At 48.3% G+C, this 25,134-nt stretch overlaps 1 long non-coding RNA gene across 1 annotated transcript in view; it reads left to right on the forward strand.

Annotated features, from left to right (window-relative positions):
• LOC123281244 (uncharacterized) overlaps window positions 1–8,697 on the forward strand; it is a 36,084-nt gene extending 27,387 nt beyond the window's left edge. The window contains exons 2-4 of the long non-coding RNA XR_006520617.2: window positions 4,517–6,016; window positions 6,114–6,269; window positions 6,478–8,697. This is a non-coding gene — a long non-coding RNA (uncharacterized lncRNA). The remainder of the gene's footprint in view (window positions 1–4,516; window positions 6,017–6,113; window positions 6,270–6,477) is intronic.
• The last annotated feature ends 16,437 nt before the right edge of the window (window positions 8,698–25,134 follow it).

The raw sequence follows: 25,134 nt of genomic DNA on the forward strand, positions 1-25,134 counted from the left end.
ACTAGAGAAGTAACTGTGCCTCAAGGAGTGACCCTGTGAGTCGGGGAGGGGACTCACACACCTCATTTCTACCTGTACTCGGAAAATTTTCTTCTCATTTTGGGGGTGGAAATCTATATAGTCAGCATTTGGATTTATCCGTCCTCCCAATTACCCATCCACTCATCCTCTCGCTCGCCCGCCCGCCCACCCATCCATCCACCTGTCTGCCCGCTTGTATTAATTGTGTTTTTATTTTCTGTGTCTTACCGTGTTTTGACTTCTCTTGGTGGGAGGGGGAGGGACTGACAGACCCAGGGGGAGACTGCCCCTCCCAGAGCTACCTAATGCCTGAAGATAGCAACTTGCCTGCAAGCAAGTCTTTCATTTGCAAACCAGCCCGTCCTCAGCCTATAGCCCAAACCATCTCCTTTATCAGACTCTCTCACACCAAACCCCTAATCTTCCTGCCATAAATCATCACAGGGCCATCCCTACAGCCAAAGCCCACTGGAATTATTCAAATTAGCCAACCCTAAACTGTCCACCCTCCCCTGCATTCCCGTGGAAGCCCCAAGAAAGCATCCGGCCTAGACTTTCCCCTCCTTCCTGTCTCCTGCCTCCTGTCCACCCTGGTGCTTTCTCTGTGGCCCTGTCTGGCTTGCCCTCTTCTTTTGGGAATGTAAGTAATAAAAATCTTTCAATGGTATTAACCTCTCTATAGTCCCTCAGTGACCCACATAAATTAAATTCCCATGAGTACAAATGAGAACATTTTCCAACACCCGCCCACTACCCACTGACCTGCTAAGACCTTTACTCTGGTCTTCCCAAGATATTCCCTGGACTTTTTCCCTCCTCCATGCAGATCTTGGCTCAAATACCACTGCCTCTGACCATCAGATCTAGACCAGCCCCCTCCCTTTCAATCTTTATTCTCCTTTTCTCCAAAGCCCTTACCTTCCCTGGCATCATAATATTACTAATTGTCTCACGTGGTAACCCACGCGCCACGGCAATGTCTATCTGCTTCCAGCTATGGGGCACACACAGGCCCTCATCACGAGTCAGCGGGTGAATGGACACAACAGATAATGCTCACAACAGTGGCTCTTTTTGACACTTGTGATTTCTTTAGGAGTCTACAGAGACCCAAATAGTACATTTTTGACCCTGCCCCAAAATGTATTTTTTTAAAAAATCAACTTATTGACGTACAGTTTACATAAAACAAAATGCACCCATTGTCAGCATATGACTAATGGATTTTGACAAATGCATGCACCTGTAATCAACCCCACAATCAAGATGTAGGAAAGTTCAAGGATGCATTTTAATAAAAAGTAAAAAGCCCCAGAGTCACTGGTCACTTTAAGATGGACTCCACCCCACCACTGCCAGCTCTGGGAGGGGTTCTGTTTCTCTCTCTTCTCTCTAGCATAGTGTCTGGCACAAGGTGGACCCACAGTGAATATTTGTAGGATAAATGACGGAATGGAAGCATCTCCAAAGTGGCCCTGAAAGCTTATTAACATGTTACCTTATGTATACACAGAGGATACCTAGGGTAAAATGAGTAACTCGAAGAAGTGGTTTAGAACTCAGGCTTAAATACCATCTTAATAGGGGAAGGGGGGATGAAGACAGCTTAAGGGAGAGTAAACGATTTTTAGGAAAGAGGAATAGGTCCTTAGAACGATAGACAGGAGATGTGGCACTTTGTGACAAAGTGTATCCAGGTATGGTGTCTACTTCTAGTCTCCCCTCTTGTGATCAGATTCGATCTTCTCTGATGGATGAAAATCCCCAAGGAGGGGACTTGTGACAATTGAGCTCCTTTTGGAGGATCTGTCTTTAGGCAGATGAGGGGAGTGCAGAGAAAGCCTCTCCCTGCATTTGCTGTTTTTCAAGTGTTTACAGCTCAAAATAATTAATATACCAAACTGGCATTATCTGGAGTAGCACGTTCTGAACTCCTACAGCATATTTGGAGTAGCATATTCTGCTTTCCTTCAACATCATGTCTTTTTTCTCACCATTACGTTCCCAAGGTCTGGCACATTGACTTAACATAGTAGGCATTCAATAAATATTTGTTGAATGAATAAGTGAAAGAATGGATGAAAATGTGATGAGAATAGTCAATATTTATGTCACTGGCCCTGCTGATGTGAAAATGTGGGGCTATGAGGCCCAGAGTCAATTTTTTGCCCTTTTGCAAAGACACTGTCAAACGGCAAGCACGGAGAGGGTGGGTGAACCAGTGGTGGGGAGACTGCAGGCTGAGATCCTCCCCAGGTCTCCCCATCCCTCACCCAGGCTGGCTGGACCACAGTCACGCCAGCCATTCTCTCCTCAGGGCTCTTTGGTTCCTTAGCAACGCAGGCAAACTCAATGTGTTACCATGGAAACTTCTGTTAGGACGAAGAAGAAGAGGAGGTGGCTGAAAATCAGCAGAGAGACCCTCAGAGGATGGAATATTCTGGAATCTTGTATCAGACTGAGTGTATGTTTAAAATTCCAGCCTAGAATCCTCTAGTCTCTCATTCACTATTTGCGAATAAATAAAAATCTGGGTTCTTCCCTTTTGCACTACTGGTGGGAGTGTAAAATGGTGCAGCTGCTATGGAGGATAGTGTGGCCGTTCCTCAAAAAATTAAACGTAGAATTACCTTATAACTCAACAATTCCTTTTCTGGGAATACACCCAAAAGAAATGAAAGCAGGGACTTGCAGAGATGCTTGTGTGCTTAATGTTCACAGCAGCAGGATTCGCAATAGCTGAATGGAATAAGCAGCCCAACTGTCCATCGATAGACAAATGGATAAACAAAGTGTGGAATATTATTCAGCCTTAAAAAGGAAGAAAATTCTGACACATGCTACAACATGGATGAACCTGAAGATATTATGCTAAGTGAAATAAGCCAATCACAAAAGGACAAATACTGCGTGACTCCATTTATATGAGGCGCCTGGAGTAATCAAATTCATGGGCACGGAAAGTAAACGGTGGTTGCCAAGGGCTGGGGGAGGGGAAACAGAGAGTCACTCCTTATCAGGTACAGAGTTTCGGTTTTGCAAACTGAAAAGAGTTCCATGGATGGATGGTGGTGATGGCTGCACAACAATATGAATGTACTTAATGCTACTGAACAGTACACTTAAAATGGTTAAGGTGGTAAATTTTACGTTACGTGCATTTTACCACAATTTAAAAAATAAATATTAAAAAATGTAGGTTCTTGGGCAGGTGTTTCTATCTTTCTGAGCCCTTTATTCATTGAATTGCTTATTTATAAAATCACCATGTTAATCGGTTCTACCTTGTAGGATAATGCAAACAACATTCAACACGTGGTCCAGCATCTTGTAAACTGGAGTTTGACAAAGGGTGGTTATCGGACCAGCTACAATGGGATCACTTTAGAGAACTTTCCCTCAAAAGGAAGATTCCACTTGTCACAGGTTTTCTTCTGGCGCCGGTAACCGCCTCCTGCCGGTTGCTTCCTTTGGAGGAGGCATCTCCTCACCACCTGAGCACACTGTCTTCTCACACTGAGGTTTGTGCCAACTTGTTTGTGTAGACACACTGTATGCACAGATTTCTGGCTTTGGATGGTAACGCGGTTGCAAAGAGCATCCTGACCAGGTTAGAGCTTGGGCTCTGGGAGCCATCAAATCCCAGCCCTGCCATTTACTAGCTGCACAATGTGGGACAGATGGTCCAAGTTCTGTGCCTCAGTGTGCTCATGTCAAAACTAGGGAATAATATCATCCACCTTATAGGGTTATTGAGAGAATTTACTATAAAGAATTTACAACTGTGCCTGGTCCATCATTTTAGATAGTACAATTGTCCATTTCTGCTCATTCATTTCTCTGAAGCCATTGATCTTTCTTTGGCTCAGGAAATGACAACGCCATCCCCCAAAAAGTATGTTCACTCTATTTCCATCACCATCACCCTAGTGCAAGCTGAACACCCGTGCTTGTCTTGCTCATCTGCGGATGCCCAGCACAGCAGGGAGAAGGCGCTGAATGCAGATTTGACGTTCTCGAGAGGTGCTTACTTTTCCCTGATCTGATTCATCTGGGTGTCTCCTCATAACCGTGAGCTCCGGGGAGGCAGGCAGCGTGTCTGCTTTGCTGCAGCAGTGCCAAATCCTCGTAGTGGGGACTCAAGCAATAATACTGGGATCGATATTAATAATTTATTAATAAAATTCAAAATTCGTATTTTATTTGATTTTGTGAGGACTTGCGTAACCTGGCTGCCACCTGGACCTTCCTCCTCACAGTCCCTCCGTCCCTCAGTGGTCGCCATGGATTCTGTGCACCTGCAGGTTGCCGCCTCAGGAAATTTGTACATGCTCTTCCCTCTGCCAAGACCTCTCTTCACCTAGAGAATCTCATGTTTACTTGCCCCTCGTTGGGCTTTTTGCTCAGATATTGCCACTTCCTTAGCACACATCTGAAACAGTCCTTCTCCTGCGTATTAACATCTTCCAGCTCCCTGCTTTATTTTCCTCCACAGGCGGAGCCCACCCTGACGCTACATTAATGCTTGGGTTCGCTGTGTGTCTCCTGCACCAACGCAGCCTCAATGAGCATGGGGGCTGGCTCAACTCATTCCCCACCATTTCTCCGAATCTAGCGTGACACCTGCCTCCCAGAAGATCCTCAACATCTTTGTTAAATAAAGGACCAAACTTTTGGAGTGAATGAATCTGTCTCCCACCAGAACAAAGCACAGGGGAGCAGAGGCTGTGGCCACAGACGAGGGCTTGGCACAGAAGGCTCCATCAATATTTATGGAACAGCCTGATGAATTCTGAGGGTAGATGACGCTGTTTATCACTGGAGGCTGCAGGAGATGCATGATCTCTAACTGACTCTTCAGAGACCTCACACAAGTGTTTTTGTTCTTCTGCAAACCCCCACTTAAAGGCACCCAAAGATGTGCAGAGACCGCTATGGGGTGATTGCAGACTTGAGCCTCTTCTCAAGTCCGCAACCTTGAGACTTGAGATTGCAGTCCCAAGTCTTGCAGTCTCAAGATTGTGAATCCCCCTCCCAAGGCCACCACAGCCTCTCAATGAGATTAGTCAACCCACGTGGCTTGCTCCTCCGCAAACCTCCCCCCGCCCCCATTGTTGATCTGTCCTTAGCAATAGAAGGAGGCTCTCACCATCACCATGGAAACCGCAGCCAAGTAGGGAAGGACAGGGCCTGAGGAAGGGGCCCAGGGAGCCCAGAAAAGTGGAATTTTCCAGGCTTTGGAGTTGGTTATAAATCGTGACCTGGCACACAGTGGGCCTTTCTTAAATATTTATTGATAGAATGAATGACTGAGCCTCAAGCACATGGTGGGGAGTCCTCCACCCCTACCGCCCATTCTTATCTCAGATGAGAGAATCAGCCCCTTTGTTGGGCAGCTCCCAGTAAGCTGAGAGTTGGAACCAGTGATGCTGCATTCACTGAGTCTTCTCTTATTTTCAATTTTCATCTTGGTGACATTCAGAACCATAACAGTCAAGTGGTAACACTTAGGGAGCACGGACCCCCAGCTAAGGGCTTGCTGTGAATGGGTTGTGTGTGTCCCCGAAACTCATGTTAAAGCCCTAAGCCTCAGTGGGACGGTATTTAGAGGGGCTCTTTGGGAGGTGATTAGATCATGCGGGTGGAGCCCCCACGATGGGATTAGTGCCTTTATGAGAAGAGACACGGAGAGAGGTCTCTCTCTCCACCATGCGAGGCCGCAGGGAGAGGCTAGTAAAATAGAGCTTCTCCTCAGAACTCAGCGGTGCTGGTACCCGACCCGGGCCTCCCCAGCCTCCGGAACCGTGAGAAATAAATTCCTGTGGTCGAAGCCGCCTGGTCTGTGGCCTTCTGTGACGGCAGCCGCAGCTCAGCTCGGCGGAAGCTAAGCTCCCGGCTCTTACTTGCAGCGCACACCCGACACCGCCACGCCGAATTCCCTGTATGTTGCCGTGTAACTGAGGATGAGAATGGTTGCTAAGGACACAGCACAATGGTCAGTGTCCTGGAGACCCGCGCGTTTGCAAACCCTAGACTAAATGCTAGCCATCTGTTTTGCAAATTATTTCCTGGGGTTGCATTTTTTTTACCAGCGTTTCTCCGCTTTCTTCTCTGCCGGTACCTCCTCCACGAGGCCTCCCTCGGACCACCCCGCTCAGCGTTGGTCTTCTTGCATCGTCTTTATTTCTACCACCTTTTACCACGAAAAAAATCTAACCTAAAATGCCATGGCTTTTCTCCCCCTAACAGTAAGCTAATCTATTTGAATTAGTCCAATGTTTATTGGGAATAACTCACATTTGCCTTTTTTGAGACTATGGATTTTAAGGTGCAAATTATTTCAGGCATCGTTATTAAAAAAAAAATGCTGTCTACTAAATTATGGTAAAAATGTTAAAATCTGAAAAATAGGTCTTCGAATAAATGAGATCCCTCTCCTTTTTTTTTTTTCCACAGTTTTTACTTCTTTCTTTTTTTCTCATCTGGGATGTCACTGTGACTTGGGTGCTTACGTTTCTTTGCCTGCCAGTCCGTCTTCGGAGCTCACGGAGGGGCCTGATGCTTGGGAGGAAGTCGCTACATAGTTGTTGAACCAATAAACGAATGAAGGAATGAATTTGCTTCTGAAAAACTGGGGTCGTAATGTTTTTATATTGTTTGGCTTCCTGTCTGTCTCTCTTTTTTTTAAGCTTAAGTTATGACATAAACACATCCCAGATCATTAGCTGGCCATGTACTCAGTAAGCATTTAATTAACATTTGTGCTTATTATTAGCATTATTTTTGTCGTTACTATTATTTAAGGTTGCCAGATTTAGCAAATAAAAATACGGGATGCCAGTTAAATTTGAATTTCAGATAAACCATTTTTTTTGACAGTGCATAATTTGTCACCATTGCTAAAATGAAAATATGTACGATGCAGAATTTTACAGAATCAAAGTTTACAGAAGTATTTCTCAAAGACCATTGCCCAAAATGACAGAGTGATGTCCTTTCATTTATTCTAAAACATTTTTTTTCATATTTTTAACATCTTTGTCGTAATTTAGAAGATGGTAGTTTTCTGTTCTAATCGTTCCTAAAATAATTCACATTTTAAAATCTCTAGCCGCAAACAAAACAAAAACAAATGAATTTGCTTCTGCAGTCTCTGCTCCCAGCACAAAACCTCATTTTAAATGTCGTCAGAGTCCAGGAATGCCATGATTTAAGAATGAAAGCTTTACTAGAGAGAAGATGTAAATATACCAAGCAATTTTCTTTTACAGAGTAATAACATTTAAAATATATATAACATTTTTAAAAGAAGGATTGATAAGTGGTAATCCAATTATGGTAACTAGATAATTCTGTAATAAATTAATTTATAATTTTTTTCTGAAAACAGAGGGCTGCTTGTTTTAATCACAGTAAATTTTTTTAAGTATAAAGAAATTTCTTTACATTTCCCCACCAATGACAATTCATATATTTTGTAATGACCGTGAAAACAAACAAACAAAAAAACCCCAAAGGATATCTGCTATGAATCAAATCTGAGTAATTTAGAAAAAAAATCTGTATTATGTTTTTACTTTCGTAATTTTAAATGATAGTGGCAACCTTGCTGCCTGTGTCACGGGCATCCTGCAGATTCACAAAAGGGGCGATCTTTATGTTCAGATAAACGCGAAATTCAAATCATAGTATTTCCAAAGCGCAGAGACTAATGTCACATGTTACCAAGAATAGGAAATATACTTCGCAACACCAGCCACTTATTTTTCAAACTCCAAGCCATCCGCACAAGAGCTTTTAGCCTCAGAATAACGAAAGAGGCGAGTCGGTGTCCTGAGACGGCAGACAGCTGAGGAAGGCAAAGACGATTTTGTTTCTTTCAAAACAGCAATGCAGTATTTCAAAGTTTACATTTTCGAGTTTAAAGTGCATTAAATATAACAGCACATCTGGAAACTAAATTGTGCAAATTTGACATCTCACAGCTGGAAACACTTAGGAAAAACGAGGTTTGCCGTTCTTCGTGGAAGGTGTGCGGATTAACAGGGAAGGACACACTGAATGAGCCTGGAGGTTGCTGCACCCCCAAGATGCGTCTTTATAAGCAATTCTTCAAGATTCAAAAAAAAAGTTCTTTTAAAATAAGATTTTCCTGACTAAAAATGCACACCCTCGAGTTAGAAATGTCGGTGTACGCCTCTTGTACCGGCCAGAAGGCTCTGCCCACTCTCCAGGTACCTTTCTCATCCTCCCCCCTCTCTCTCGCCAAGTCCCTTTGCCTCCTGTGAGCACCTCAGGCCCTCCTGTGTCGGAGAGATTCAGGCCAGCCATGCCCCCGGCCCCCTCCACGGACACTTGGGACGATGAGCGGAAACCTCCTCGCCCCTCCATGACACAGGCTTCCTGCTGCTCGGCTCCGGAGGAAGGCGGGGAGGGAGGCTCAGGCGGCAGCCAGGGCGCAGTGCAACCTGAGCCACAGGGAGTGGGCCCTCCGCCGTCCCCCTTCCCGTGGGAGTGAGCAAAGGGGGAAGGAGGGAGAGGTGGGTCTGTCTTGCCTCATTCAAGAGACACCCCTGAATTTCCCCTGCTGTGAGTCTCAAGGAATTCAGAGACCCTGCCTGTAACAACCAGGGGCTCGCAGAGTGCTCTGAGAAGCTTTCACTTCATTCATTCATTCATGCAACTGATATTCCCAGCTCTAGGTGCTGGGAATACAGTGCTAAAAAGACAGGAAAAATTCCCTGCTTTCACGGGGTTTATGCTCCAGTCGCTGAGCAGTCAATCAGTAGCGAAACAAATACGTGAAAGAGTAATTTCTGACAGCAGTCCCTGCGGAGAACGAAAAGTGAGCTGCTGGGATGTTGACTGGAGGGGTGCCTTCAGCTAAGACAGTGGGAGTGGAGCGGGGAATTTCTCCAAGGAGGTGACAGTTCAGTTAAGGCTCAAAGGTCAAGAAGAATCCCGCCATGGGGAGCTCCAGACAGAGTGAGAGTGGAGGAGCCGTGGGTGCAAAGGCTCAGGGGCAGGAATGGGCTTTGTGTGTCTGAAGACCGATGCGTATAGAGAGCAGAGTTTAAACCAAGGACTGTTAGAAGATGCGGCTGGACAGATTGGCTGGAAAAGAGAGGCTGTCTGTATATTTATTGGATTTACTAGCAAAAAATTTTTTATTTAATAAAGATCTCTCCGTGAGACTCTAACAGATACAAGAGCGGCTTTGCTTTTCCGGGGCTGCCGTAACAAACCACCCAGACCGGGCGGCTCAACAACAGGGCATGGATCGTCTCTCAGTTCTGGAGGCCGGGAGTCTGGGATCACGGTGCGGCCAGGGCTGGTTTCTCCTGAGGCCTCTCTCTTGGGCTTGCAGACAACTGTCTCCTCCCTGTGTCCCCGCTTGGTCATCCCTCTGTGCGTGTCTGTGTCCTGATCTCCTCTTCTTGCAAAGACACACACCCATGGGATTAGGGCCCGGCCACAGGACCTGTTTTCACTTAATTGCCTCCTTAAAACCCTGTCTCTAAATACAGTCGCATTCTGAAGTACTGGGGGTTAGGACTTCGACCTGTGCATCTTTGAAGGGGGGACACGGTTCAGTCCGTGAGCGGCAGAGCTGGCTTGTCTTTGGTGATCCTTTGTTGTTCATGCCTTGAGCCTTTCCTGGCGCATGGGGCCTCAAGTGATGTGTATGGACCTAGCGGGTGAGTGGACAGTCTTCACATCGCTGGCACGAGGACAGAGTGTGATTTCTAACCATTGGTGGAGACCCGTGCAGCCAGTCCCTGCCCTTCTGCAGATCCAGGTTCAAGGACGTGCTTCAATGCGCCCCAAAGTAGTGCGTGCGCCCTGGTGGGGACACCGCAGGCTTGTCTTTGTCTCCAGGGCCTCCTTTTACCCCTCCACCCTGTCCCCCCCAAGGAGCCCCCACCTGGGTGGACCACAGAGGCTGTCGCCATGGAAACTTCAGCAGGATGAGGAAGGGGAGGGAACTGAGAAATGAGGGAGCCTCCGAGACTGGAATTTTCCAAAATGTAGTGTTCAAACCCTCAGCCAGGCACACAGGAGGTGCTTAAAAAATGCTTGCTGAAAGAAGACAAGCGTGTCTCTCGAGGCATTTCCCATCCCAAGTGCGTCCCCAGTGAACTCCTCATCACAAGGCAGGGCTCCCGGAGCAGCTGCTGCGGATCCGGGGGAACCGTGTTCTCACGACTTCTCTGTTCATCGAAATTTACTGGCAGAACTGGGAATTGAAACTCAAAGCATTTAGCAGTTTCAGCATTGACTCGGTGCCAGGCAGCTGTTTAGGACCACGTGCATGTGTTCTGTTCCATTCTCACAACAGCCATGGGTGTGTCCTGGGAAGCTGGAGGGGAAGCTTCTGGAAATTGTAAGCAGGGAGTGGTGGAGTAGACGGGTAGGAGATCTGCTGTACAGTGTAGTGCCAACAGCCAACAACATGGTGTCACAGACTTAAAACCTGCTGAGAGCTTATGCGAAGTGCCCTCACCACACACACACACACAGCCACACACAATAATAGCGGCATAGAAGGAAACTTTGGGAGGTGAGGGGTGTTTATGGCTTTGATGGTGGTGGTGGTAGTTTCCTGAGCATATACTCATCCCCAAGTTCACCGAGTTATAGACATTAAATATGTACAACTTTTTACATGTCAAAAAAAACACAGGTGACAGAGGCAGGCAAACCTCCTATAGTGTCCCTCACCTCCCATCTCCTCCCCCATGACCTCAGCTGAGTCATCTCCCCTCTCTGAGCCTATTTCTACCTCAGACACAGACAACGAGGCCAAGTGCCCCATCTTACAGGGCTGTTGGAAAATGAACTTACGCCTGTGAAAAGGCTTAGAATTGTGGCGGACACATATTCTTCTGATGTCCTGTCAGAGAGCTGTTAGTACGTCAAGTTTGCACAAACATGCACTCCTGTTTTCGGGAGAGCAGCCCAAACCTCAAGACCGTCCTTCCTTCCCCTCCTGCTCCTGCAGCCCCTCCCTTCCATGCCTAGCCCTCCCCGCAACTGCCCAACCTGGACAGCGAGAGGGAATCAGGCCAGACCTTCTAAGGCCCTAAGACCCCTCTTCTCCCCAAGGTGGCCCTGCCGGCTGCCCTGGGGCCGGCACAGGGGGCCAGCGTCTCAGGTAACTGGATTCTGCTCTGTGTGGTCTGAGGCCCTTTGCGCCCAAATATCTTTCTCTAAAACCTGAGATGCAGTGTGATGGGGGACTGGTCTAAACCCTTCCCATCCTGGGCTCATCGGCAGAGTTCAGACGTCACTGCAGACTGCGGACGCTGGAGCACAAGAGCTGACTGGGAAATTTGTAGGGATTTTGCGAGACGTTTAAGCACATCCTTCAGTAAATATTAAATTACATGCACTTAAAATTAAATAAATTACATTGAAAACAAAAGTAATACTCAAAATGCATCCTTTCCTAATTATTTTACTGGTGTCTGTGTTGTTGAGGAAATTCACACCTATTGCGTCTGTATGGTAGAGATACCACAGAATGGTGCACTGTGGGCTTCTCTCCACCTCTCATCTAGTCTAGGTTACAGCTACTCGGTTCTGCTGTCACAGCACATGGAGCCACAGACAACACACAAACGATGGGTGTGTCTGTGTTCCGTACAGCTGTAATTTACAAAAACAGGTGGCAGGCCGGGTTGGCCGACCCCTGCGCTAGACTGTCAACCATCTTGGCCTGAAGGATCAGGCTCCTCTCTCTCTCTCTCTCTGAGCAAATCTCCACCCACTTTCTCCATCCGCCCTCCCCTCCAGCCACACTGGTCTCACTGGTCCTGAAGCCCGGCACCCATCCAGCCCCGGGGCTTTTCAAGGTGTCAATAGCTCTATCTGGACTGCTCTTCTCCCTGATATTCCCATGACCTGCTCCCTCCCTCCATTCAGGTGTAAATATCACCACCTCCAAGAAGCCCTACTTGACCACCTGATCTAAAATCTGCTCTCTATACCTTTTGATTCTGACTTATTTTCCGTCACAGCACTTGCCTCACCTGAAATCTTACTCCATGTTAACATATGACCTGCCCTGCTCGCCCCCGCTCCTCCCCCTGAATTTGAGTCTAGGGGACCAGGGCTTCGTCTTTTGGTTCTTTGCTGCATTCACCACGCTTAGTTCAGAGTCCACCACAGGCACATTTTCATTAAATGCTGTTTGAAGGAAAGGATGGGCAAATGAATGAATGAGAGTATGGAAAGCTGTCTCTCCTAATAGTGTCGCGGCTCCAGGAGGGACTTGGTCTTTTTTGCTCATCATTTTATTCTCCACACCTAGAGTGCAGTCCAGTACACAGAGGGGCTCAATCAATCCTTCTGATCCATTGGTATTCTGGGAACACGAAATGCTGGTGCCTAGAAGATATTCAGGATTCCTATCCACATCCACAGAAGCTCCTGACCATTTCCCCATCTGCAGGGCCACTGCGGGTGACGCATTTCAACGTGCACAAAAGATGCGCAAGAACTGCTGACGCAAAGACTCTGTCGGGCTGCCCAGGCCCTCCCCAGCTGGACTGCTGTGACGTCCATCCCTCTCCCCACTTGGTACCCCCTCACAGGGGCTCCCACCTTCTCCTGAAGGATGCAGGAGCTCAGGCTGTTGCCGTGGAAACTCCAGCCTGCGTCAGAAGCGAGGGGCTGGGGAAGGTACAGAGAGAGCCGCAGAGAGTGGAATTTTCCAGGCTCTGCAGTAAGACTGTGGATTCAAAATTCAAGGCCCCATTCAATCCACCGACCTCATCTACGTCTCTGCTGACCCCAGTTCTCTCTCAGCGTCCATCACCCGCCAGGCTTCCCTTCGCTCTGTGAGTCAGGAGCTCTGGGTCCATCCTTCCTCTTACTCCCTTGGACTTTCTTCTCTCTCTCTCTCCTTCCTACTCCTCAGGCAAAAACCAAGCCTGGATGACTCCAGCTCCCACACTCCAAGCCCCCTCAATTTTTTTATTGTTGCAAAATGAACACACAATTTAATCTCTTAACCATTTTTAAGTGTACAGGTCAGTGGTAATAAATACATTCATACTGTTGTGCAACCATGACCACCATCCATCTCCAGAACTCTTTTCATCTTGCAAAACTGAAACCGTGTCCCCATTAAACAGTAATCCCCCATTCCCCCTCCCCCAGTCCTTGGCAACCACTATTCTACTTTCTTCTTTTTTGTGTGTAAGGAAGATTGGCTCTGAGCTAACATCTGTGCTAGTCTTCCTGTATTTTATGTGGGACATAAAATAGCACGGCTTCATGAGTGGTGCCAGGTCCCGGCCCAGGATCTGAACCTACAAACCGCAGGAGGCCAAAGTGGAGCGAGTAAACTTCACCACCACACCACCGGGCTGGCCCCACTCTTCTACTTTCTGTCTCTGTGAATTTGACTACTCTCTAGGGACCTCATAGAAGTGTTACTCATACAATATTTGTCCTTTTGTGACTGACTTATTTCATTGACCATAATGTCCTCAAGGTCCATCCATGCTGCAGCATATGTCAGAATTTCCTTCCTCTTTAAGGCTGAATAATATTCTGTTGTATGTGTGCGCCACATTTTGCTTATCTGTCCATTCGTCAGTGGACACTTGAGTTGCTTCCACCTTTTAGCTATTGTGAATAGTGCTGCTATGAACATGGGTGCGCAAATACCATTTGAAGACCCTCCTTTTATTTATTTATTTATTTTTTAAAGATTGGCACCTGAGCTAACAACTGTTGCCAATCTTTTTTTTTCTGCTTTATCTCCCCCAAATCCCCCACAATACATAGCTATATATCTTAGTTGCAGGTTCTTCTAGCTGTGGCATGTGGGACGCCACCTCAATGTGGCCTGACGAGTGGTGCCCTGTCCGCGCCCAGGATCCAAACTGGCGAAACCCTGGGCCACCACAGCGGAGCACACAAACTTAACCACTCGGCCACGGGGGCTGGCCCCGAGACCCTCCTTTTAATTCTTCTGGGTATGTACCCAGAAGTGGAGCTGTGGGATCATATGGTAACTCTATTTTTAATTTTTTTAGGAACGACCACACTGTTTTCCACAGCAGCTTACCCTCATCCCTCAATTTTAACCACAATAAACAACTTGAGTGGGATAGATTTCCGGCTCCACTCGTGGTAGCTTTTTAGGCAATCTCCTGTGGGCCTGGCACTGTTCCCATGGTTCCTGATGTTGAATCTACTCAATAATCATAGAGATCATGACTTATGTTTACTTTAATAAATAATGCTACAGCACTTAGCTCTCTGAATCCTTACTTCCTTAGTGGCCACTTGAGAGACGTTCTAATATTATCCCAATGTTACACGTAAGGAAAGGGAGGGACGGAGAAGTCAGTCAGTTGTGGCGATTCACACAGCTAGTAAGTGGCAAAGCTGGGATTTGAACCCAGGCAGCCAGACTCCCCAGTCTGAGCTCTTAACCCCTGGGCTGTGCCCTTGCTTGGTACATCTCTCAGGGCTGCCTACGCTCGGATGCCCATTTTAGAGAGGAGGAAAGTGAGGCACCAGCCTATGATGTTAGACATGAGTTAACCACTCTCTGATTCCACATTCCTCACCTATTTTAGTAACAAGATTTTCAACACAGAGCAACCCAGGAGGTTTAGCAGTGATGTGGTATGTATATTGTAAAGCATTCACAAGAAATAGATCATTTTAAAGGGTGAAGATAAAAAATAGAAAGCATTCTAGGCCTTTTTTCACAATGCCCCATTTTGGATAGCATTGGTCTAGGCAAGAGATGGTGGTGCCTTAGATTAGGGGGTGGCAGTGGAGACTGGGAAATCTGGGAGGATTTGAAAGATACACAGGTAAGAGGTGTCATGGTGAAGATCTATCTTGGGGATTCTTGACCTGTTGCTGGTGGGCTACATTTGTTGACAATTAGATCAGTTCTGAATTTGCACCGTTCTTCCTGAATGTCATCAGGGGAACGTCCAGTTGAGAGGTGGATAGATGTTTCCAGAGCTCATGAGGGAGGTCTTGGCTGAGGAGGGAGATTCAGGGGTTCCATCAATGCAGAGGGTCGCTGGAGATCACAGAACTGTACACTGCACAACTCCGTGGGCACCATCCACGTAGATGACGCTGTGAGCGAGAATCTCACTGAGGGAGAGGGAGGAGCATTCGGACGTTGATGATGAAAATGTTACCCAGCCCCACAGGTGTTTGCATGCAAAGAGGAGGCCACAAGAGGGACGTCTAGAATTCAGAATTGACCATTGGAGTAGAAAAAAGTATCCATTTTATTTATAGCATCCATCTAACCAACATTCATTCATCTAAATACCCATCCATCTGCCCACTCATCCATCCATCCTTTGCTCATCAATCCCTACATTCACCCACCCATTAATCCATCCACTCATCTATCCAACCATCCATCCATTGATCCATCAATTCAACAAAGAAAGGAAATAAATCTCTAAGAAAAAATTGTGAACTCCTTAGTGATAAATTTAATTACGCGTTTACTCACTAAATGTAAGCTAACGGGCAGTGCACGACTCTCCCCAGCTCCTCTCTGAATTCACTTCCATCAACTTTCTTCCTTGCTCACTTTCCATCACATATCCTGGCCTCCTTGCTGTTGTTCAAGCAGGACAATCATGCTCCACCTTCAGATGTTTCCAGGTGCTGTTCTCTCTGCCCAGAGAGTTACTTCCTTAATAATTCGAAGACTTGTGCCCAACCTTCATTCAGACCTACTCAAATACCACCACCTCCAGGAAGACCTCCTTGATCAGCTGATCTAAAAGAGTCCTCTCCTTCACTCTCCCCCTCCTCACTCTGCTTACACTTTACAGAACTTATCCCATCTGTTGTTTGTTACATTTCTTGACTGATATTCTCACATAGATGAAAGCTCCATAAGGGAGGAATTTGTCTTGGTTTCTAGTTTATTCATGACCTTTAGCTCAGTGCTGACCCACAGTGGGACCTCCATAAGTACTTGCAGAATAAACATATAGTTTGTGAGGTGAAGGAACGAATGATCTACCAGAGGTCAGAAATCAGGCCTTAATTCTCACTGTTTTATTTTCCAGGGCTAGAACAGAGCAAGTAAAAGAGAAAGAGGCTCAGTGAGTGTATATGCCTAATTCTCTACATTCACACGCAATATAGACATGTCCTAAATAAATGAATGGCGAGAACCCAAACAGCTATGTCATTGATGCTTAAGATGGATTCATAATTTCTGAGCGGGTGGAGGCTCCGGCAACTGCTTCCCGCCCCCTGACCCCGACCCCGATTTCTGCAAAGATGGTGCCAGTGACGCATTTCAGTGTGCGCAAAGTATGCAGACGCACAACTGATTCGGAGACTGCGCCAGCAGGCCTCATCCTCCCCCGGTGGCGCGAGTCTGACGTCCACCCCTCCGCTCCATCCCCAGTTCAGGAGCCCCCACCTCTGCAATGAGGAGGCTCAGGCTGTCGCCATGGAAACCGTCGCTGCAGTGGGGAGATGAAGGATGGAGAAGGGGCGGAGAGAGCCCTTTGGGGACCAGAATGTCCTCATCCCTGCAGTTAGTGTGTGTGCGGAATCGAAATCTCAGCCTGGCACACAGTAGTCCCTCCATACAGGTGGGAAAGCCAGTGTCGGAGCCTCCAGAAATCCCTGGGATTCCATCCATGGGAGTTGAATCTACTCTTTTCTGGCTCCATTTCTGGAAGGCATTTATATCCCAAGTCTTCGGATCTGGGGATGGTGGGATGCATTTAGTCCTCTCTCCAGCGAAGTGTGTAACAGAAACTAAAAGAGGAACTATCGCTTGCGCTCAGGAAGGAGCGCTGACCGCGTGCCCTGCGCTGCGGTCGCCTCCCCTGGGTGCAGCCCCAGCACAGTGCAGCGGTGAGGAGAGAGTTCTTAACACCCCGGTAACCGGAGAGGACCCCACACCCCAGGGTCGGGCACATGCAACTGAGCTCCGCAAGAGCACAGGAGACAGTCAATGAAGGCCAGGGTGAGGCTGTTCCAGGCAGAGGGAACAGCAAGTGCAAAGCAGAGCAAGCATCTTCCTTCATGAAAACGCACTGAAGGCGGGAGGTGCAGGAACCAGTGTAGGAGGATGAACTGAGGCAGATGCTGGAGAGCAGGCCACCAGGCCCTCCGAAGGGGTCCCTGTGCTGGGGGCTTCGTGCTCTGAGGTCAACATCATGAGAATCTTAATTTTATCTTTGAACTTTTATTTTGGAAGTGAAGTCACTAGGACAAGGCTCTGTGACCCTGGGGCTTGGAGTCTGCCTCCCACACCGCCTGCCACCCTGGGGCAGGTTCTGAGCAGTTCACTCCCCTCAGGAACCCTTGCTGCCCTCTGTCCCTGGCGGGGTTCCTGGGCACAGGCCCGGGGAGGGGCAGGGTCGGGCGGGCCCAGCATCTTTGAGGCTCTGCACACATCTGCCAGTGTTCCCATGTGCCTGAGGGAGCACGACATCAAATAGCAGCTGAAAACCCCATTAATGGGGGGAGAGGAAGACTCAGGGAGAGAGGAAGGACCTCTTTCTTGCTTTTTGGAACAACGAGCCTGTGTTTTCACTTTGCGCCGGACTCTGCAAGTTCTGCAGCCAGAGCAGTCTGCAAGTCCTGGCTGAGGGGCAGCCAAGGCTGGATGGCAGGGACCCCGCATGGGCCGTGCCAGGGGAGAACATTCTACCATGGGGATTGTCATCTAAACAGGGAATGATGCCATTTACAACGTTATCTCGCTCTCAAGGGGAAGGAGGCCCTGAGGGGAGGGCTGGGGGCCGGGAGACCCTCTAGGAGACGCTGGAGGCTAGGACGAGGGGATGCGGAGAGGCGGGAGGATGCGGACTCGGAGAGAGGGCAGGTCGCAGTGGAAACGTCGAAAGAGGAGCAAGAAAACAAAGTCTCCACGTTGCTCTAGAGCAGTAGTTCTTAGCCAGGAAGGAACTTTGTCCCCACAGGGCACACGGCAGCTCCTGGAGAGCTTTGGTCACAGCTGGAGGAAGGGCACTGAGTGAGCGGAGACCAGGGATGCTGCTCAACCTCCTGCAATCACAGGGTGGCCCCGCCATGGAAGCGTCTAGTCCCAAGGGGCCATTGAGCCAAGCTCAAGAAACCCTGAGCTAAACAAGTGGGATATGTTATAAGATTCAGTTGAACACATATCTCTTTAACACCAACTCTGTGCCAGGCCCCTGGCGGGCACCCAGGACGAGATATACACACATTAGAAGATATACGTGAGGGACCATCAGCCTCCAAAATAAGAAAAATGGAGAAAAATTAGATCCAGGAGTATGAACTCGTAAGAGGTGGACTTGTACTCAAGACACACGTATGACTTAGGAGCGGACGTCTCCTGAACACTGGCCATTTTGTGTTGATTCTGAGAAAAGCGTTTGCTTCTTTAATTCGGTGGAAATATATACGATATATCACTTGGTATTAGGCCTGGCATTTAGTTCGTGGACGCAGGGAACATTCCAAGGGGGGTTGTTGACCTGAGGTTTCCTCTGAACACTGAGCCTGTGTTAACTCTCCGGAGCCTTCTCCTCAGGAGCCTGGTGATTCCTGGTGGAAATGTCACTCTATGCTTCTCTGTCACCTGCTGCTGCCCCTTCTCTTCATTCCTCCCCCAACCACCGTCACTTCTCACCTGAGTGATTACAAAAGCCCCAAACAAGTATCTTTTGTTCAACTCTCGCCCTCCATAGTCCACTCTACCCATGAAGACAGCCAGTGTGTAGAAGCTTTAAACACACCACAGATTTTGCAACTGGAACTCCCATCCATTGCCGCTGGGGTTACAAAATGGCAGAGCCACTCTGGAAATGATTGACAGTTTCTTGTAAAGTTAAACACATACTTGCCCTATGGCTGAGCCATCCCACTTTAAATTTCTAGATATTTACCCTGAAAAAAAGAGAACTGATGTTCACAAAAACCTGTACATGCAAATCAAAACCACGATGAGGGGCTGGCCCACTGGCATAGTAGTTAAGTTCATGTGCTCTGCTTCAGTGGCCCAGGGTTCATGCATTCAGATCCTGGGCGCGGACCTCAACACCACTCATCAGGTCATGCTGTGGCAGCATCCTATATACAAAATAGAGGAAGACTGGCACAGATGTTACCTCAGCAACAATCTTCCTCAAGAAAAAAGAGGAAGATTGGCAACAGATGTTAGCTCAGGACCAATCTTCCTCACCAAAACAACACACAAAAAACAAAAAACCCACAATGAGATACTACTTCACATCCACTAAGGTAGCCATCACTAAAATAAAAACACACAGACACACACACACAGAAAATGACAAGTGTTTACAAGGATGTGGAGAAATTGAAACACTTGTGCACTGCTAGTAGGAGTGTAAAATGGTGCAGGTGCTGTGGAAAACAGTTTCACAGTTCCTCGAAATGTTAAACATAGCTTTACCATATGATCTAGCAATTCCACTCCTGGGCACAAACCCAGAAGAATTGAAAGCAGGGACTCAGACATATTTGTACATCCATGATCAGAAGAGCATTATTCACAATAGCTAAAGGCGGGGAGAACCCAAACGTCCATCGATAGATGAAGGGATGAACAAAATGTGGTCTAACCGGACAGTGGAATATTATTCAGCCATAAAAGGGAGTGAAGTTCTGACACATGCTACAATGTGGATGAACTTTGAAAACATTATTTTAGTGAAATAAGCCAGGCACAAAATGACAAATATTGTATAATTCTACTTAAATGTGGTCTCTATAATAGGCAAATTCATAGAAAATGGAGTGTGGTTAGCAGGAGTCATGAAGGGGGAGAGAGTTTTTGCTTCTGTTCGGGCTGATGAAAAATTTGAAAATAGTAGTGGTGGTTGCACAACATTGTGAATGTCCTTAAAATGCTGCCTTGTACACTGAAAAGTGGCCAAACGGTAAATCTTATGTTACATATATTTTACCACAATAGAAAATTTTTAATGTAAAAAATAATGTAGAAGATCTCATTCATAATTCTGTATATTGATTAGATATTGAAAGGATAATATTTTGCATATATTGAATTAAATAAATAATATTATTTAACACATTTTTTTCGTTGCGCATGGGTGTTTGCAGCAGCTCTAGTTGCTGCAGCCACAAACTGGAAACAACCCAAATGCCCTTCAAGGGGCAAATACATCAATAAAGTCGAGTGCATCAACACCAGGGAATACTGCTCAGCAAAGAAAAGGAGCAGATTATTGGAATAATCAAGTAATTGGATTACTGTCCAGGGTATCATGTTGAGTGAAAGAAGCTAGATTCAGAAGGTTACACGCTGTCTGATTCCATTTACGTGACATTCTTGTTTTGTTCTGTTTTGTTTTTTGCTGAGGAACATTCACCCTGAGCTAACATCTCTGCCAATCTTCCTCTTTTTGTGTGTAGGTTGCTGCCACAGCATAGCCACTGATCAGTGGTGTAGGTCTGTGCCTGGGAACTGAACCCAGGCTGCTGAAGTGGAGTGTGCCAGACTTAACCACTAGGCCATGGGGCTGGTCCCCAATTTAAGTGACATTCTTGAAAAGACAAAACCATAGTGATGGAGAACAGATCAGTGGTTGCCAGCAGCTGGGGGTGGGGGAAGGTGCGGTTAAGAGGGAATTTTGGGGAGAGAGAAAACTGTTCTGTATCTGTGGTTACAAGACGCTATAGTTGTGTTAAAACTCATAGAACTGGACACCCAAAAAAGGTTAAGTTTATTGTGTATTAATTTTTAAAATAAAGTGAAAAACAGGGCCTCAGGGCCACCCAGCCCTCCCTCTGGCTGGTGGAGACGGATTCCGGTCAATTCCTTTTTTCTTTTAAGATTTTATTTTTCCTTTTTCTCCCCAAAGCCCCCTGGTACATAGTTGTATATATTTCTTTTAGTTGTGGGTCCTTCTAGTTGTGACATGTGGGACACCACCTCAGCGTGGCCTGATGAGTGGTGCCATGTCCGTGCCCAGGATTGGAACTGGCGAAACCCTGGGCTGCCACAGTGGCAGCAAACTTAACCCCTTGGCCACAGGGCCGGCCCCTCCAGTCAATTCTGATGCTAATTACCAGGAGTTGGCGCAGACTTGGCATGGTGAGGGCCAAGACTGCCCTCACTTCAGACACCCATGGAAAACAAAATAAGAAACACATTAGGAGATCCAGGAGCTCCCTTCTGCTCTTGGAATGAACTAAACCTCCTCCCCCCCCCCCCCCCCACCCCCGGCAGGCTTTGAGTAATCCGGCCGCCACAGTCTTCCCTGGCTGCACCTCCTGCTATATGTCCCCTTCCTCGGATTCTTAGACCCTCAGTCTTGCTGTGGCCCCGGGACCTTTGCACCTGCCCACAACCGTGTTTCACCAAGACCCAGACCAGTGAGGCAGCCAAAAGCAGGATCTGGTGCCCCGTGGCTGTCCCCACACTCGCATGAATACGGGGTTCAAAGGACAAGGAGGCAGGTCTTCCAGGGCCCAGACTCCGCAATTTGCTGGTCCTGGGACGGGGTCCCCATTACGAAATGCTTTCTCTGTGCTGAGCCTAAGGAACACGGCAGCCGCCGCCCAGACCCGGGGGAGCCCCCTGGAGAGCTGCCTCCCGCTCCCAGGTTGGTGCGTCAGGAGGCGCACACTGAGGTGTCCACAGAGCAGAGGTGCCGAGCAGTGACAGCGGACTCTCCTCAGGATCCGAGGAGCATTCGGGGTACGCGCCACATGCATTTCAGAGACGTTACCACGATGGACAGGACCCAAGAGCACGAGCGGCCTCACACACCGCTGGTGCTTAAAACATAAGCCTGGTCTACAGATGCGCAACTCGCATCTCTGCACGCGGCTGGCGGTTCGAAGAGACCCATCTGCCTCCCGGGTGAGAAGTGGCCCCTGCAGCGGGGCCTCCAGGGGGACGATGGGGCGTGACTGGGGCTCCCCAGGGGGCCGCTGCCCGGGACCAGGGGACCAGGGGCCGGTCGGACTCCACACCCGTTTTCCCTGGGGCAGCAGGAAGGCCGCCACTTCTCCTCTTTCGACGTTTCCACTGCGACCTGCCATCTCTCTGAGTCCGCATCCTCCCTCCCCTCCGCATCCCCTCGTCCCAGCCTCCAGCGTCTCCTAGAGGGTCTCCCGGCCCCCAGCCCTCCCCTCAGGGCCTCCTTCCCCTTGAGAGCGAGATAACGTTGTAAATGGCATCATTCCCTGTTTAGATGACAATCCCCACGGTAGAATGTTCTCCCCTGGCACGGCCCACGTGGTCCCCTCGGTCCAGCCCGGGCTGCCCCTCAGCCAGGACCGGCTGCAGAACTTGCAGAGTCCGGTGCAAAGTGAAAACACAGGCTCCTTGTTCCAAAAAGCAAGAAAGAGGTCCTTCCTCTCTCCCTGAGTCTTCCTCTCCCCCCATTAATGGGGTTTTCAGCTGCTATTTGATGTCGTGCTCCCTCAGGCACACGGGGACACTGGCAGATGTGTGTAGAGCCTCAAAGATGCCGGGCCTCGCCTGACCCTGCCCCTCCCCGGGCCTGTGCCCAGGAACCCCGCCAGGGGCAGAGGGCAGCAAGGGTTCCTGAGGGGAGTGAACTGCTCAGAACCTGCCCCAGGGTGGCAGGCGGTGTGGGAGGCAGACTCCAAGCCCCAGAGTCACAGAGCCTTGTCCTCATGATGTCACTTCTGTGGGGGATTGGAATTGACCACCCCAAAATGTGTCTCTTTGGCATGAGGGTTATTTTGGGCTGGTTACTTTTAAAAACTGCAGACACAGGAGAAGCTCTGAAAAGTAGAATTTTACCCTTTGTAAGAGATGTTTACGTTTGTAAGGGAAATCCCCGTCTGTAAAGGTGTCTCCCTCTCTGTCCCAGGAAGAAGCGGGGTAACCTTAGCTCTAGAAACTCTTGGCAATGAGGAAGGCAAGGCCTTAAAGCTGCATAATAATCTTACCCTTGTTTACTGTGCTTTTCTGGTCATCTCCCATAACTGACTCCCCCCACCCCCAACACCCTCCTTTGTCTTTGGCTGAGGAGGGTCTTAATGATGAGAACCTCTGCCATTTTGGCAAGTTACTCACTTTCCTGGGCTTCTGCCGCCTATACATGTTATAAAGCTTTGTTTTATTTTCCCCCATTATTCTGTCTCATGTGAATTTAATTCATAGCCCGACCAGAAGGACCTAGAGTGGTTAGAGGAAACGTCTTCCTCCCCTCCACTTCCAAAACAAAATGCAAAGAGAAAAGTAAGATCTTCATGATGTTGGCCTCAGAGCATGAAGCTGACCCCTTTGGGGCCCTGGTCTCCAGCACCCACCTCACTTTGTCCCCCACACTTGGCTCTGGCACCTCCTGTCTTCACCACTTTCGCATGAAGGAGGACCCTTGCTCTGCTTTGCACTTGCTGTTCGCTCTGCCTGGAACAGCCTGACCCTGGTCTTCATTGACTGTATCCTGTGCTCTCGCAGAGCTCAGCTGCATGGCCTGACCCCGGGGCCTGGGGTCCCTCCTCTGTTCCCTGGGTGAGATTAGAAAGTGATAAAAGTGAAATTTGCATCATTACTTGTTTTATTCCCTGTAACCATGGTTCTCAGCCTGGGGTGATTTTTCCCCCCAGGGGACACTTGACAATGTCTGGACATGTTTTTGGTGGTCACAACTAGGGGAGGGGATGTGCTGCTGGTGTCTGCTAGGTGGAGACGAGGGGTGCTGCTAATGCCCTGCAATGCCAGGACAGTCCCCACAGCAAAGAATGATCAGCTTGAAATGTCAGCAGTGCCGAGACTGAGAAAACCCACACTATGATACGGAATTTCTTTCAACAAGCACATCTGAAAACTAGTTTGCATCATGGCATTGAAATGTGAAACGTGCTCGCCGGAGAGCCGGCTGTGTGCTGGACTCCCTTCCCCCAGGCAGGCCAGGAATCCGCTATATCGGACCATGAGGAGAAAAGGCAGCCAGCCCGAGGAGGTTAGAGAAAATCTGGCCATCGATGGAATCTAGGGACTTAATCTGCAGACAGCTGCAGTTAAATATTTGGACGGTCTGAAAAGGGACAACTCTGCATCGCTGGCCGTGCTGGGTTGTTCCCAAGAAGCTGCTGTCCTCTGGAGCTCTGTGGGAACGCGTATATTTCCTGGACCTCTGCTGGGCCTTTAGCTCATCATCCTGGGGAAAATTCCACAGGGGGTCATTGAGCCGAGCTGTTGTTTGGCAAGTGGACTCAGTCTGAACATTGTAACTGCATCTTCTTGGGCACCACCAGCTTATGTGTCAGAGTATTTCTTCCGTTGGAATCTTCTCATTCATTCAGGACTGGCAAAGCCCCTCCTGTGAGGTGTATGGCAGGGCAGTGTCTGCAGTGGGAGGTGGGCTCTGTCTCCTTTCACGGAACAGATTCTAAGGACCCCCATGATCCCCACCTCCTAGTGTTCACATCCTTGTGTCATCTCCTCAAATGGGACGTTTGACTTGCTTCTGACCAGTCGCATATGGCAAAGGTGACGAGATGTCATTCCCAAGTTATGTTACATTATGTAAGACTATCTTGCCAGCCGACTCGCTCTAGACTCTCTTTGCTGGCTTATAAATTGGACATGTTGGGAGACCTCAAATGACAGGAACCACAGGCAGCCTTAGGAGATGAGAGTGGCCTCCAGTTGACAGCCAGCAAGAAGCTGACCCCTTGGTTCTACAGCCACGAGGAAACAGATTCTGCCAACAGCCCGAGTGAGCTTGGAGGCAGATCATTTCAAGAATCCAGGTGAGAACAGAGCCCGGCTGCCGCTTTGATGGCAGCCTGGTGAGACCCTGAGCAGAGGACCAGTTCAGCCACACCTGCATCCCCACACCCACAGAGATGGTTCCTCTTTTAAGCCGCTAAGTTTGTGGTTATTGTGACAAAGCAATTGAAAATGAATACACTCACCCCAGGAAAACATGGGTGAGTGTTTTTATAATCAAAGAACGCAAGAGGTCTTGTTAAACATGACCCAAAAGCCATCAGCATAGAAGAACAGAATAATGAATCTTCCTACATACAATTTGAAAATGGATGTGCCAGGCAGGGCGTGAACGTAGGGAGGGACGCATCATAAACAAAGCTGGTGGAGAGACTTTCTCAAAGATCCTCTGA

Source organism: Equus asinus, chromosome 26 (assembly GCF_041296235.1).
Source record: "Equus asinus isolate D_3611 breed Donkey chromosome 26, EquAss-T2T_v2, whole genome shotgun sequence".
Classification (NCBI taxonomy): domain Eukaryota; kingdom Metazoa; phylum Chordata; class Mammalia; order Perissodactyla; family Equidae; genus Equus; species Equus asinus.